General features: G+C 34.3%; 2 long non-coding RNA genes across 2 annotated transcripts in view; both read left to right on the plus strand.

The window, feature by feature from the left end:
- LOC111511730 (uncharacterized) overlaps positions 1-16516 on the plus strand; it is a 205399-nt gene that overhangs the window by 89814 nt on the left and 99069 nt on the right. The gene's annotated exons all lie outside the window — the stretch shown is intronic.
- On the plus strand, positions 13463-15115 carry LOC141480626 (uncharacterized). Its single transcript, XR_012464451.1, has 3 exons — positions 13463-13872; positions 14096-14399; positions 14732-15115. It is a non-coding gene; the product is annotated as an uncharacterized lncRNA (long non-coding RNA).

Below are 16516 nucleotides of genomic sequence, written 5' to 3' on the forward strand. Positions count from 1 at the left end.
CCTACATATGATTATGTGGAATTTCGAAATTAAGTTTATAAATAAAAATGCCCGTTTATAATTTTCGTTGATTTCGAGTCACTGTTGAAAAAATGTAATGAAAACATTTCTAACAAAACTACCAAATACCAAAAACATATACCTTTCAGTGCAGACTACTACTTAAAATGTTCCTATAACGACAGTATCTCTCATTTCAAAAGCTATCGAGGTGAAAACTGCATGAAATGAGTTGTCTGATATGGCAAAATCTGTTGAATCGGAAATAAAGAATATTGAGCCGATGACAGTGCCTTTAAATAGTATCGGTGCTGCAAAGACTTGTCATATTTTTGAAAAAGCTTTCAGCCCCAAAAATGTTATCGTGCACGATCATGATCATTATACGAGGGCTTTCCGGGGATATGCACACAAAGCCCCGTGTAATGTCGTTTTTCGGCAATTCGTGGTACCTATTTCCTTCACACAGAACAATGCTGAAACTGGAATTAAATTTCGATTTATACATTCTTTTTCGATTCATTCGTCGTTGGATGAATTAGTATTCACATTGGATCAAAATAATTTGAAAATTAAAACAAAAATAAATTAGTTATATGTAAGTGAAGTTAGTCACTTTCACGACGTGCTCCTGTTTACCACCGATTAAAAGTGGTTGAAACGTTAGATTTCAATTCAGTTTTCAAGTTTGTGATCCAAACAAGTGTTTTCCATGTAGTAAACCAATTTACACGAAGAAATTTTAATAGTACAGTGCAAATACTTGCAGGAATTTGAGGAGACTATTGTATTCGTCAAACACGCTAAACAGCAGATTGACAATATCACACTGAACATTACTGATTTGGCTGATAAAATCGATAAAATTCAGCAATATTTACGTATGAGCAACTCAGAAATGTCAGGAGTACCGGAAGAGAAAAAAGACAACGTAATCACAATTACGGAAAACATTATACGGGTACTGGGATGCACCTTTGGAAGGGAATCAATTCATAGTTGCCACAGGATGGCCCATTTCAATAGAGATAAAAAAAAGCCACGTCACATAATACTGAAACTTCTATTGAATAGACAGAAGCGGAAAATCATTTCAGCAAAAGGAAAACATTATCTTCGGAAGAAGTTAACAAGAACTCATCCCTCTGCTCAAATATATACATAAATGATCATTTAACATTCAAGAACAATGAACTCTATAGAAAGGCCAGAGAATTTTGCAAGGGGAAGTCTTTTCAGTGTTGGACACGTGAAACCTCCGAAACCTCCAAGATACGTCTGATCAACAATGAGAACAGCATACAAAGTTTCACAAAGACTACAACATGAACAATCATTTTTTTTTTCATTTTAAAAATAATTCATATTCCCTTCATACCGCTTAATGTTGAATATATATTTTCAGGTTTAAGGATCAAAACTAAATAATTTTTTATATCTACTCTCTGTCTAACTTACGACGTTATAATTCTTTGTAAAACTTGGCTCAATGACTCGATTGATAGTAGTGAACTATTTTCTGGATCTTATTCCGTTTACCGTAATGATAGAGACCCAATTGTAAGAGGTAAAAAGGACGGAGGAGGACTGTTAATCGCAGTTAGGAATAATTTTAATGTTATAGTTAAAACTGAGTGGGCAGGACGGAGTATCTTTGAAGTCCTATGGGTCAAGATTCAGTAAAAAAATGGTAAAAGTATAAATTTTTTTGCACTTATATTTCCCCACATGCAAGTACTATCGATATCAGAAAGTAATTGAATAGGGTAAGTGGAAATAGTGAATAATAATCACAATGCTTTCTATTTTATCATCGGTGACTATCACGCTCTCGATATATCTTGGACAAAACATAATGAAGATAATTTTTACCATGGTACGCCAGCTATAGATGAAAAAATTGTTGATACTTTCTCCTTTCTGGATGCCAAACAATTCAATTATATTACCAATCATAACAATAAAATCTTAGATTTATGTTTTGCAAATGTTGATCATGTGAAAGTAAAGCATTGCACTGCACCGCTGTTGAAGTAAGACTCCCATCATCCCGCTTTGAAAATAAATTCAGAAATTCCTGATATTGTTTTCGCAGGTGAAATATCTCATCAAAGTAAGCTCTTTCGGAAGGCTAACTATAGCTATATAACTAAACGAGAAAATAGGAAATATAGTATTCTCTCTTGAATAACGCTAATGTTGATGTCATGGTTGACCTTTTTTATAAAGAAATTCATGAAATTATTACGAGACACGTATAATCTAAAATGATAAACGAAAACTATCCAATCTGGTTTTCGTATAATACCAAGAAACTGATAAAAAATCAATCTTAACTGCACAAAAAATGGAAAACATACAAAAACGAATATTTCGTATAGAGATTAAAAAACAAATCTATAATTATATAATACATAATAATTCTATAATAAATTAAACGATGATTCTCACGCACAACATATTTTGGAGTCATTCGAAATTACAAATTTGGGATCGCATGCGGACCTATATTTGAAAACAGATATTTTATTATTGGCAGACGTTTCCGAAAATGTTCGTCAAAAAAGCATGGCAACTTATGGGTTGAACCCCGTGTGGTATCAAACTATGCCCGAGTATACGTGGGATGACATGTTGAAGTATACGAAATGTGAATTACAAATTTTAAAAGTTCGAATAGATATTCTAAAGCAAATAATAAATATATGAAAGCATACAATCCAGGAAAATCTTCACATATATTTTATATTTAGAGGGGTGGGCAATGTCAGAATTTTCACCTTACGGTTTTCAGTGGATTGAACATTCCGTTGAAGATATAACTAAAATTCCTGACAATGCTTCAGAAAGCTACAAATTGGAAGTTGATTTGAAGTACCCTGAGAGATTATATGATCCACATACAGATTTTCAGTTTTGTCCAGAGCATCAAGCACCAACAAATTCCAGAACAAAAATTAATGGGTACCCTGTATAATGAAGACAAATATATTTTGCACTATCGCAACTTGAAACAAGCATTGAAAAATGGTTTGATTGTAACCAAAATTCATCCAGTTGTGAAATTCCAACGATCTGCATGGCTGCGTCCCTACATCGGCTAAGGGCTACAGCCAGCAGTTCTTTTGGGAAAAATTTATATAAACTAATGGAAAACGATATTTTCGGGAAAAAGATGAAAAACATTCGGTTACACAGGGTAGTCAAACTTCATGGCGCCATAACGGCCATTCCACGAATGGCCGTTATGGCGCCAAATATTAAATTGCAAGCCCCCGATTTCAGAGTCGAACCGTTTTCGACACAGACTTGGTGGCTATTTCATTAAGAAAGACTGAACTTGTTCTCAATGAACCTTTGTTCATCGGAATGGCAATATCAAATATTTCAAAAAAAAAGGATGTTTGATATTTCCATCACGATTTTATGGTGCCCACTCTAGGTATAGAAAATTGCAAGTAAATGTATACAGGTAGCTCCATCTACGAATTAACGTGTGAAGATATCTATTCGTAACTCATCAAGAGGCACCTATCAAAATTTGATATTTCCGATTATTCGCCCGATAATATGTTTGAAATTCTATTTGTGAATAGAAAAAAATTCTGAGTTATTGAAATATGAAGCAATTGGTAAAATCATCACTCACTTTGCAGAGTTACATTCCAAAATGTATACCTGCAAAGTGCAGGGTGGAAAAGTTATCAAAAAATCAAAATGGATTCGATATAATGTGGTCAAAAGTGAAATCAATTCCGAAGATTATATCGATTGTCTCAGAAATTTCAAAGAAAAAATATATAAGCAGTTCACTATTCGATCATACGCTCACAAAGTCTTCAGTATCAAACAGGTGAAAATAGGCCTAAGGCCTCTTAACGATCAACGATCATAAAGGAATCCATTCAAGAAATATTTCAAGATCGAGATTTCAGACAAAATTGAACAAAAACTGAAGAAACTAGAAGAGGAACTAAAAACTCAGACTGAAAGAACGTCCCATCTACATCAAAAAGTGGATAAATGGAAAAAAAAAACAATAATCTCCTGGAACAAAAAGTCGATGATATATGTCAGAATATGAAAGCCACCCATGTTTGTGTATACGGGATAAACGAAGATGTTGATGAAGAAAACCTGCGAGAAAAAATCAAATTCATAATCAACACAAATACTGGCCTGAATTTAGGAAATGACAATATAGTTGGATGTTACAGAATAGGTAGGAAAATGGATAAACCCAATATAAGCAGACTTACTATATTAAAGTTGGCAAACACGAAATTGAAATCCAAGCTGTTTAAACACGCCTATGAGTTCAAAGGAAAGAAAATATTAATTGCAGAAGCCCTGACAATAAAACGTAGAACTCTCCTGAAAGAAGTACAAAACGTTCTTGGTATGAGAAATGCATGGAGTTTCAAAGGATGCATCTATATTCTACATCAAGCAAAACATTCTTGGTTTGAGAAATGCATGGAGTTTCAAGGGATGCATCTACATTCTACATCAAGCATGAGCATGAGCAAGCAAAATAAATTCTGTTGCTGACATTACTCAATACACAATACAGTCAACCTAATGTAATAATGTATTATGTTCATTAATAATAATACACTTTTTCTTCTTCGTTTTTCCTCTCTGAATAAAAATATTAAAAAAATTTCGGAAACTATTAAAGATGATATTACTAATTAAAATACTCTTTGCAATTCCCGGAAATTCGATATAATTAACGACAGAAACCGAATATGTAGTTCAGATAAAGAAGTAGCAGATGAATTCAACTCCTTCTTTATAAATGTAGGTGAAAATATTTCGAAAAAAATAGAAAAACCGGCCCAGCCAACATCGGAAATTAAAAGAAGCATTAAAAACTTGTTATTCTTGTATGTTATAGCTGAAACTGAAATTATGAATATAATCTCTGGTTTGAAAATCAGTACTTCACCTGGTCCAGATAAAATTTCAGTATCCTTCGTGAAAACATTCCAAAACTATATTAAAGTCAATATGTCATATCTTCAACTCAATTTTTTTGACTGGTAAAATTCCTTTCGCTTTCAAAGATTCTTTCACAACTCCGATTCATAAATCTGGGGATAAACATGAAACAAATAACTACAGACCAATAACAGTAGTTAATAACTTTGCTAAAATATTTTAAAAGAGTTCAAAAAATTGACCAGTTGATCATTGTAACATAAATGGAATTCTCTCCAAATCTCAATACGGATTCAGAGAAAATTTATCGACTGAAGGAGCAGTTTTTGAATTGGCAAACAATGTTTTCAATAGTTTTCAGGATCAGGAAAAATGAATGCCTCTCGAAATTTTCAGATTACTTATCTAACAGAATTCAGATAGTAAAAATTGATGATTTATATAGTAATCCGCTACCCGTCAGCATGGGCGTGCCTCAGGGAACAGTATTAATTATTTTATTATTGCTCTTTGTAAAAAATATTTCTAAAATCAGCAATTTCAAAGGAAAACTATTATCCTACGCGGATGATACTGCTGTAGTATTTATAGGACGAACTTGGAATGAAACATATGAAAACGCAAACAAAGAAATGAAAACGATATATAACTGGCTAAGTAATAATCTATTGAGTCCCAACATAGATGAAACTAAATTTATAACTTTCTCTTCAACAAGAAAATACCAACCTGACGAAAACTTCATTACGATTCGAAAATACCAAAACTGTGGATGTTTCCGAATATGTAAAACAAATACTATCAGATATTTAGACGTCTTGATCAACCAATTTCTACGCTGAAATGACCACATAGAAAACATAGTGAAAAACTCCGCAAACTAATTTGGAAATTTTACCAACTACGAAGTATCTTAAGTCACACTGACGGTGTTCGGTGCCTTGGCGGAGTCGATGATTAGATACTGCATGTTTGAAGGTGATTGACAATGTTTCATGATGAATTTCACTAGTTCGGACTTCCATTGTCTACTATAAAAAATGATTTGAAATCCCTGAAACAACTAAAAAAGAAGAATTAAAAATGAGATAGCTGAAAATAATAATTATATTAACCAAAATAAACCTGAAATGAAATAATAGTGAAATAAAATACAAGTAAAAATAAAACAATTGAATAAATAAAAATAAAGAAATGAAAAAAGAAAGAAAATGAAAAGTGAAGAGATTCCAAGTCACGTTAGTTCACGACGTTTCGATTGTTAGTATCTACAATCGTCTTCGGGTGATGACTGGACTGATTCCTCCGAGAGATGACTATTTATAGGTCGTTCGAGTACTTTCACTTATCCCTGCTTTCCATTTTCCGCTTCACTGGTTCCGTGGGAGATGACCGTTTTGGCGGGAGTTGGCCATTTTTCGCCATTTTTCCATATGTTGCGTAATATAATTATTATTTTCAGCTATCTCATTTTCAATTCTTCTTTTTTAGTTGTTTCAGGGATTTCAAATCATTTTATATAGTAGACAATGGAAGTCTGAACTAGTGAAATAGATACTGCATCTTAGTATGGGGTGGCTTATTCAAAACATCACTACATATTCTTGACTTAATACAAAAATCGCCTTGAAGAAGGAGAACAGAGTGGTTTGTTCAATGTCAGAAAAGTATACGCTTATCAATGTTTATTATGGATTTGTAGTAACCACATCAACATCATTACACATAAATATAATACGCTGATGACCTCCAACGAAGCAATCACAATAATACCACGTTGTGGATTGAGTCATAATTGAAAATTTGTAACTTATTTTGGCCCGAAATTATACAATAAGCTACCACTTCATATGGAGAATATTAATATTAACTGAAATTAAAGAAGGAAGTAAACGTTTTCATCAGAAATCATTATGATCAATTGCAGGATATCTTCAAAAATCAAATCATCTAAAAGAACAATTCGTTCAGGCCAGTCTCAACACCCTACACAGTAGGTTATTGGACTGACACCTATCAGAAAACAACTACTCCCCTGGCTAATACCACGAAGGGCGTTGGATTATATCCGACAGGTGTCAGTGCAGGATTCTTCACTGAAGTTATTCCTGCATATGCTGTTGGCGATACAACTGCCGCAATAGATTTTCAATTATTGGAACACACTTGCAGACCGGTTTCGGGCTGTTTGGCCACTCGTCAGTGCAAGGTAGTGTATATCATCAACATAAAGTTGTTCAAAAATGTTTGAGCTGAATTACCTCCTCTCTCTCTGTCTCTTCTTATTAACTCCCTCCAGCCATAATTCTCCAACTGCAGTTTTAGATCTAGTAAGGTAGAGAGTAATATATAACCAAACGACCTATTATAATTTTTATGTATTCATTTTATCATATATTAACGCAACCAATATCAGGTCTGTAACAGCCACGACACAAGTCTAGCTTTGGTGGCTACAGATTGTCTAATAGATGATCATATGGTAGGATTATCAATGATAATTCGAATTGTAAATCGCAGGGAAATCAAATAATGTAACTGAATGATTGAATGACATGAAATGAATAAATCACTTACGTAATTATTTACTATTGTACACACACGTAGATATAATTTGTGAATAAAATATATATTCAAATTTTGGTATTCTATTACATCATACAACTTTTTAAAGTTGAATTTTTTCCATGTCATACACTAAATAAAACACATGTTAAAACATTTTCTCATCTCTTACATAAATCATATACTATTTTTTGTTTTTGATGAAAAAATATTCACGTGAAACATTAGCATATAGACTATCTGAAGCTGAGACTCTACAAAAGCTTTCTATGATTTCTTTCAGAGTTAAATTAGTTTCATTTATGAGTAACCATGATTGTATTTTCTTTAAAACACCTTGATGATAATCACAAAAGTTCAAAGCATCCAGCATAGCGATAAGCTGAGAGAACACACCAAGGTGAGTATTCAGGACATCGTTTACATCTTGTTGAGACATCTCCTTGTTCGTGGTATCCTTGAAAATGAAAACTTGTTTGGTATTACTTTCGATGTACTATGTGACGTAAATGTAATCCCCGCAACGTGTTGTAATTGGATCATGCTCGTCTACATACTCATCGATTTGTGATTGAAAGAAATTTCCCTTTATTTGTTGCAGGATGTCAATGAGGGTCGTCCATTCATGGAATGAATGTAAAACGGCTGCTTCAAAATTATGCATGAGCTAAAGTCTCTGCATAGGAATTTCATGAGATGACATGGGGAATGCCATCAACAGCAATTGGTGTTCGTTTCGAACGGCCATTTCGTATTGCTCCAACGCTCTGTCTATTACATTCAGAGTTCCATTGTAATCTTCACCATCACTGTTGAACCTTACTCCAACTTGACTACCGTAACCACTGTCGAGAGACATTTTCGTTTTCAAACTGAATATTCATCTGTTCGCATACGCTCTTATAGCTTCAGATCACGTCATCAATTTCAGATATTGTGTCTTTGTTGAAAACACAAATATTTCTTCACAAAAGGCCCTCCCAATACAATGTCAGCGTGCTTGTTTTTTATGAGATTCTATACAAAATCAACGATTTCGATACAATTCATGTGTTTATTATTCAAAATCAACCAAAAGTTACACAATTCAATGGGCTTGTTCCATGATTTTTGGTTTATAGTTCACTTGATAGAAATTTTAAATTGAAAAACAGTGCACTTTGTTTCACCTCTCTAAGTACCGTAGTTTTCCCGTAATTAATTATTAAACATCGAATGTGGTAGGGTGGTGACGTCACTCCCCTATTCTCGCCTCCTATTCTATTGACCAATAGGAACAATAGAAATAATCAATATTGCCAAATCGTAAAATTCAGGAAGCCTATAATTATCGATTTAATTATGGAAGTGTACCCGTTGACGTTTCAATTAATAAAAAATTCTTTACATGGAATAAAATGTACACGAAAAATCATGTTTGCAAATAAGTTCTATATCTAAAATCAGTACACAGAGTCGATAGATCAGAAAATATTCACCAAAACTATGATTTTATGCATTATTTAATAATATACAGTTATGAAAATCAAAAAATATAGCAAACTGGATGAAAGAATCATTTCAAATATTCAATTAATTCTACAATCCTCAATCTGTACAACTACAATTTATTATAAAAAAAAACGATTCCTACATGCATACCTCTTTCTAACATGGCTACTAAATTCAAGCGTTATAGGCTCGCTTGGGTAATCTGTTGAATCTTCCAAAACTTGAGAAGAAGGTTGAATGAGGTCAAGTATAGACAGATTTTTTTTTTATTTAAGCAAATTCGCATCAACCTAGTGGTTATTAGCGAGTAGTACATGTTTATAATTTTGTAATAATATCGATACATTTAAGAAATTTGATAATATTTGGAATATTACAGTTTCTGCCAATAGTGTTGTAGATATCTAGGGGAAAGTTAAAGTTGTTTCGCTGCACCCAGTATTTTGGACAATCGGTGAAAATGTGCTCAACACTCAGTTTTGTTTCACATATGTCACACATTGGCTCTTCGGTGTGATTTAACAGATAACTGTGCGTGAGTTTGGTATGACCCAAGCGTAGCCGATTGATGAGCACTTGATGTTTTCGGTTGTTTGTTTCATCAGGCCACGGTTTCACATCATATTTGATTGTACGTAGTTTTGCCCCGGACACTTGCCACTGATTTTGCCATTTCTGGATTATCGCTGTTTTCTCCATTGTTTTAATGTCTGTAGATACTACTTTGGACACTACTTCCGATTCGGTAGAGGTAATTGCGCCACGAGCACATTCGTCGGCTTTTTCATTGCCCTGAATTCCAATATGTGATGGGATCCAAATGAAACTAATATTTTTTCCAAGTTGCTGGATCAGATGTAGTTCTCTTTTTATTTTTTGTGCAATTGGATTTTTAGGATATAAGCGCTTAAGTTCGTATATGGAGCTAAGTGAATCCGTTAAAATGATATAATTAGTAAATGTACTAGGCCGGTTCTGGCTCATTCCTTATGGAGATTAACATGGGAAAACAGCTAAGGTTCATTCTGCAATTTTTGGTTCCTTTCAAGGTCACGCGTACGGCAGAGTCCAATCAGAGCGCTCCAAATTGTCACGTGACCCAGATGCATCGTCGCGAGTACACCACACTGGCGCCACCTATGATTCACTAGCTGAACTATCTATTGGTTGAAGAAGAACACTGTAAACACTAGACATATGGGTGTTGTCATGCGACGCAGTATGCGCAGTTGCCGGTTTTATGATGTCTGTCAATACGGATCGGTGTCTGTGCAACTGTCAAATGTCAATGAGGGTGCATGACGGTGTCTGTGAGGGGGAAACGTGTGACGTCATCGACGCAGGATGGAACGAGTATAGTAGCGATTTAAGCGTAGAACTCCGCCCCTCGGCCCCCTTGGTACTTCACCTAACCTATCGGCCCCCTTGGTACTCCACCTAACCTATCAGCTCCCTCGGCCCCCTTCAGTCACGTGATTTTAATTAAAAAAAGTTTATAGTTATGAGATTCGAACCTGGGTCGTCCGCGCCGTAGACATTGTCCTTAGCCTCTACACCATCGTAAGATATTGAAGTTAACTGCGAATGTTGGGTATTTACATCGTTAGTTTTGTCGGGACCGAAATTGACTCATTCATTATACTTGACAGCATTTTTATTTTTGATTTCCATAGAATGTGATTGTCATTATCATATTGAAGATAGGAAAATATACTTAGATTTGGGAAATAATTAATATTTCATGTAAAGATGTGCATGTGTGTGTAAGAGCGAGAGGCGCGTGTGACGTAATCGATGCACAAATTTACGTGGCTTTGCGTATATTGAGAGATTCATTTGAATAATTTATCGTACAGAATTGTTTCATGTCCTGTTATCAGTAACCGCACAAAAATAGGCGCTCGATTCATCGATACAAAAGTATATGAAAACACCAAAGTTATAGAACACACAGAGTCATCTATGAGTCACTAGCTGAACTATCTATTGGTTGAAGAAGGACACTGTAAACACTAGACTCATAAGACTGCATCTGTCAAATGTCAATACATGCCAGCATGGCAGGTTCGGCGTTGCCAGTTGTACAATAAATCATTGTTTATGGGACAATGTAGCGTTGCCGGTTTTGGAATTGATCGTGAACTACTCGACGAAAATTGGAAGCGCGAATGTGATATATTAATAATAATGAATCAGATTTAAGAAAAAACATTACAGATTAATGAGGCTGTATCTTTTCAAAGTGTGATCCCTCAATGTTACGAGGTATCTCAAAATACATCATTGAAAACAAACATGGCGTCGAAGTGTACAGGGTGCGTCAAAATACATCATTTAAGAAAAAACATAACAGTTCCACGAGGCTGTAAGTTTTCAACGTGCGATCCCTCAATGTGTACAAGGTATCTCAAAATACATCATTGAAAAACAAATATGACGTCGAAGTGTACAGGGTGCGTCAAAATATATCATTTAAGAAAAAAACATGTCGATTCAACAGAAGTCTAGCGTTCCAACATGTCGGAAGTCTCGTATCTTTGTTAACCAAGTTAGGAGAAAGAGGAGATCCAAAAGTGTCGAGAGGTTGAGCGTTGTGGACTCAACGTGAGGGCAATGGGAGAGCGAAGTATTCGACAATGACATTTTAAAATACGTGGTTTTCCGTGCGTTTTCGATCGTTTTTCGTGCGTTCACGATCGTTTTTCGTGCGTTTACGATCGTTTTTCGTGCGTTTACGATCGTTTTTCGTGCGTTTTCGACCGTTTTCCGTGCGTTCATTCGTTACCGTTTCATCGTTACTGTCGTAACGGTTTTTCGTGTTTCAATATGACAGTCATTTATCACTCAACGCGTTTCGCTCACCAAGTTGGCATCATCAGGAAATGACTAACGTACATGCTTTGTCATATGAAGATTCATTTTGCGAATTTTCAGACTCTTGAACGGAACCTTGTGGAACACCCAACCTAACTTCTGTTACAGAGTAGTGTCGGTCAGCCAATGGAGAAATCAAATATCGCTCGATTGATTGTGCTAGATGAAATTGAACTGGAGAATGAGGGTCGAATAATAATAATAATAGTGATAAAACATCAAAAGCTTGAAAATGACGTAGTCAGCGTGATAGGTGGTGGCGTGTGTGAGGATTTGTGGAAATGAATGAGTTATTACAAAAAATAATAGCACAACTGTCAGAAGGGCACTGAGTTGTATATTCACTAATAATGATCGGATCGTCGCATACAGCACGTCAAATGAAAGGATAAGAAATGCAGAATTCATCGACAGAGAAAAAACAAATATGGCGTAATGAATATAATATCCAACGCCTAATGTGAAATAACATAGGAAGAATTGCAAATTCAACAAACTTGTAATTAAAAAATGTTGGGTTATGAACAACTATAAGTTTATTCCAATTGCAGAAGCTTGATCCAAACGCAGAATTTATTGACAAAGAAAATGAAAAAATCATTGGATACTGAAACATATGATATATTTGGATTCCTTAGGGTGAGAAGGTTTCGAATCCATCAAAAAACGACCACTTCCGGTTTTCACTTCCGGTCCTCCGATTTCGATGATTTCAACATCAATGGATTCGTTTAGATGTCATGAAACATAATTAATCATTTGTCGAAGCCAAAAGGGCCTTATAACCTATTTTCATTATACTAGCAGCAACAGATCGATGTGGGTACTCATTTCAAATGATGTCATTTGTAGATTATGAAAAGTATAATATCGAGCATCTAATGTGAAATAGCATAGAAAGAATTGCACATTTGAAGAAAATCATTGAACATATTTGAAATTAAAAGTTGTTGGGTTATGAACAACTACGAGTGTAATGTAATTGCAAAAGTTTGATTCAAAACACATAATTTGTTGACAAAAAAAAATGAAATAATCATCGTATACTGAAACATATGGTATTTTTGGATTCCTTAGGGTGAGAAGGTTTCGAATCCGTCAAAAACAGGTCACTTCCGGTTTTCACTTCCGGTCATCCGATTCCGATGATTTCGATATCAATGGATTCGTTTAGATGTCAAAAAACATAGTTAATCATTTTACGAAGCCAAAAGGACCTCATAACCTATTTTCGCTATACTAGTCGCAACAGGTCGGTGTGGGTACTCATTTCAAATGATTTAATGTGTAGACTATGAAAAATATAATATCGAGCGCCTAATGTGAAACAGCATAGGAAGAATTGCAAAGAGAATCATTGAAAAAACTTCGGATCGTCACGTACATCATGTCAAATGAAAGAAGAAAAATTGCAGAATTCATCTATGAAGAAAAAACAAATATGGTGCAACATGTCAGAAGGGCACTAACCCACATCTTTATTAATGATAACTGAATCTCAACGTGCAGCAAATCAAATGAAAGGGAAACGAATGCAGAATTCATCAACAGAGAAAAAAAAACGGAGACGATGCCATAAGGGCACAAAGTTGTATCTTCACTAATAATAGTCGCATCATCACATGTAGTACTTCAAATAAAATGGGGAAAAAAAAGCAGAATTCATGTGTTTGTTGCGCTATTCAAATCCAAGGTGACATGGATCAATGTCAACGCTGAATATGCATCTAACAAAGACTCTTTGATTTTCTTTTGTTTCATTTCAGAATATGTCATCACTAATTTTTATATTCAAACCCAAAGTGACATTGATCACTGTCAATGTCGAATCTACATCCGGAGATATGCAGTTCTCAAAGCGACGAAACAAAGGCTCTTTGTTTCATTTTAAAATATGTCATCACTTATTTTACTATAAATACGTCATGCATGGCGAAATGAGTTAGTTGCATCCGTTGAAAGTGATACCAGTGACAAGTGCACCGATTCTATTTGAAAGTAAGTGTTTTAGGTTTGACTCTTTCCTCAGATGAATTTATTCAAATGTAATTTAATTGAAAATTGGTGAGAATTGTTGAATCATTTGATTTCCAAAATTTTTTTCGATATATATATGTTGGATGATTTCAATCAAATGTTTTACATGTCGTGGTTTGTTTGAGATAGTATTCGCATATATTGTGAATCAAAACATAAAGCTTTCATTTTTTATTTTTCGCAGATGGATTTACAAAAGTTGAATGCAAGTTCGATCGTGAAGAGAAAGCCAAGTATCAAAGTAGCAGATTTACCTGTGGAGATGCCGCAGAGAATATTCACTGCCAAAATCGTGAAAGGAAAATTTGGTGAGGCGGTCTTGTTGGATTTGGGAGATAAAGTATCATTTCTACCCCACCGAGTGACGGAGGCGTATCGTCCTCACTTAGAAGAATGTTCATTAGGAAAATACGCTATTGTGTTCAAAGGGTTAATGGACATTGGGAAACCGAATCTTGTCGTTTCATTTGAAATTGTACGAAATTAAGGTTAGTACTGTTTCCAATTTTATAGGCAAAGAGTTTTTGGGTGTATACAATATTTTTCGTTCGGGTCAAAAATTCTCACTCACAGATATGATCCGCATAAAGTAGTGTTTTCATACAATATATTTCCTTCACTTAGTACGTGCAGAATATGTGTTTTAAATTCTTTATTTTGAATGACACTTGATTTTTTATTTTCATTATAAGTGTAGCAATTACTTCATGAAAGACATTACCCTCAATGTTGGCAAAAAATTTTTTTTAGTGTATGTTTTTATTGAAAAATCGAATTTATTTCAGTGTATTTTTTTATTGAAAAATCGAATTTATTTCAGAATAATACATCAACGTGTGCAGTATCAGTCAGAGTCATCTCAACAACAACATTCAAAACCGTCATAGCAACCTTTCCAGAACGAGATTCAAATCTCAGCAGTTTCCATTTTTTTCAGTCTATAGTTGCACATTATGAGGCTAGAATTTGTCGATATTCAGTGATTTGTTGGACAAACTGCGTCTATTCAATATATACACAACCGTAATGAATTTGGAAGACTTTGAAGATTCATCGTGGTGTGTTCCAAAATTCAAGAAAAACACGCCGTTCTGTATGGGTCATTTCAAAGGAAATTTGTTCAGCTGCAGTCTCAATAACGTTGATATTTTATATAAATGGCTTTATAATATACTACCAAAATAAATAAAATACATATCACACACATCTTTTTTTGAAAATGAAAACTTATCTTATACAGGGAAAGTTGTCAAAAATATGCAATAACAAAAAATTATATACCAGATTTTATAGAGATGAAGAAACATCATATTGAAAGATACTAAGTTGACAAAAACAGGACATTTTAGAAATAAAGAAAATAAGTTTGTCTGTCATTTTAAATTATGATTCGTTGGGTCGATATAACAAAAAGTGGCATTTTATATCTTGAATTTTATTCAGGACATTATTATAGATGATTGACATTTGTCATTAAATTTCAAGTGTGATATTTGGAAATTCATTTCGTATTGTAGTTTTTTCGAAATTCCCATTCAAAATAGCATCCTTTGATATAGATACCACCGGACGAGTATATTATGTGTAGATAACCTGAGTTTCAATTGTTCGGAGTTCTGAGTTCTTGTACATATAAACATAACAAAGTAACGATACAGACAAATATGAAAAATCGTCATAAAATAATTCAAATCCATTCAAGTGAATACATGAATTGAAAGATATTTTAACCTCAACTTCGATATTCTGAAACAAAAACACACAGTATTCACAATTCCATCTTTCGTTATTCCAAGTTCATAGTCATCAAAATTGATACGATCATAATATATATATAGGAATATAAAACTATCTTCAAATACAGTTGCATGAATGCACATCAAGCATTTTGTCGTAGTACGGTGACCAGGGCAAAGTTACAACTTCAGCATAATATGAATGTTTATAAATATTAGGGAAGGTCAAGATCATCAACAGGTATTAAGAAATTCATTCGGTGTCCAAAGCTTTCGGAATACAATGCAAATAATTTTCTTTATGACTATTCGTTCGATATTGAATATTATTACCTCAAAATATATCGAAATCATAACACGTTTGCGATTCATTTTTTCAGTTACATTTGAAAAGTGAGTTTCAGTTTACAGAAATAATAGCCGACACATGTTGGAAATTTTGCCATAGTGTGGTGAAAATCGTATTGAAAATTCTACGAAATATAAGCGCATACACACAGAGTGAATCAATATTTGAAATATGTCGTTTGGAACCCCCCATAACCCTTCTCTATCGAATTTTGGCAGAAATAATGCTGAGTCGTATTGTAGAGTTAACGTTCGAAATTGGGGAAAGTGAAGTATTCAACAGTTTTGCGTGCAACGGTTTTGCGTGCGTCGGTTTTGCGTGCGTTTTCGAACAGTTTACGTGCATTTATTCGTTATCGTTTCGTCGTTATTGTCGTTTTTTTTCCTATTTCAATATGACAGTCATTTAACACTTAACGCATTTCGCTTACCAAGTAAGCATAATCAGGAGATGAATAAAGTCCACGCTTTGTCGTATGAAGGTTCGTTTTGCGAATTTTCAGACTCCTGAACGGAACCTT

This window comes from Leptinotarsa decemlineata, unplaced genomic scaffold, assembly GCF_025532065.1.
Source record: "Leptinotarsa decemlineata unplaced genomic scaffold, Ldec_3_MD MMD2_P_RNA_scaffold_9, whole genome shotgun sequence".
NCBI classification, from domain to species: Eukaryota; Metazoa; Arthropoda; class Insecta; order Coleoptera; family Chrysomelidae; genus Leptinotarsa; species Leptinotarsa decemlineata.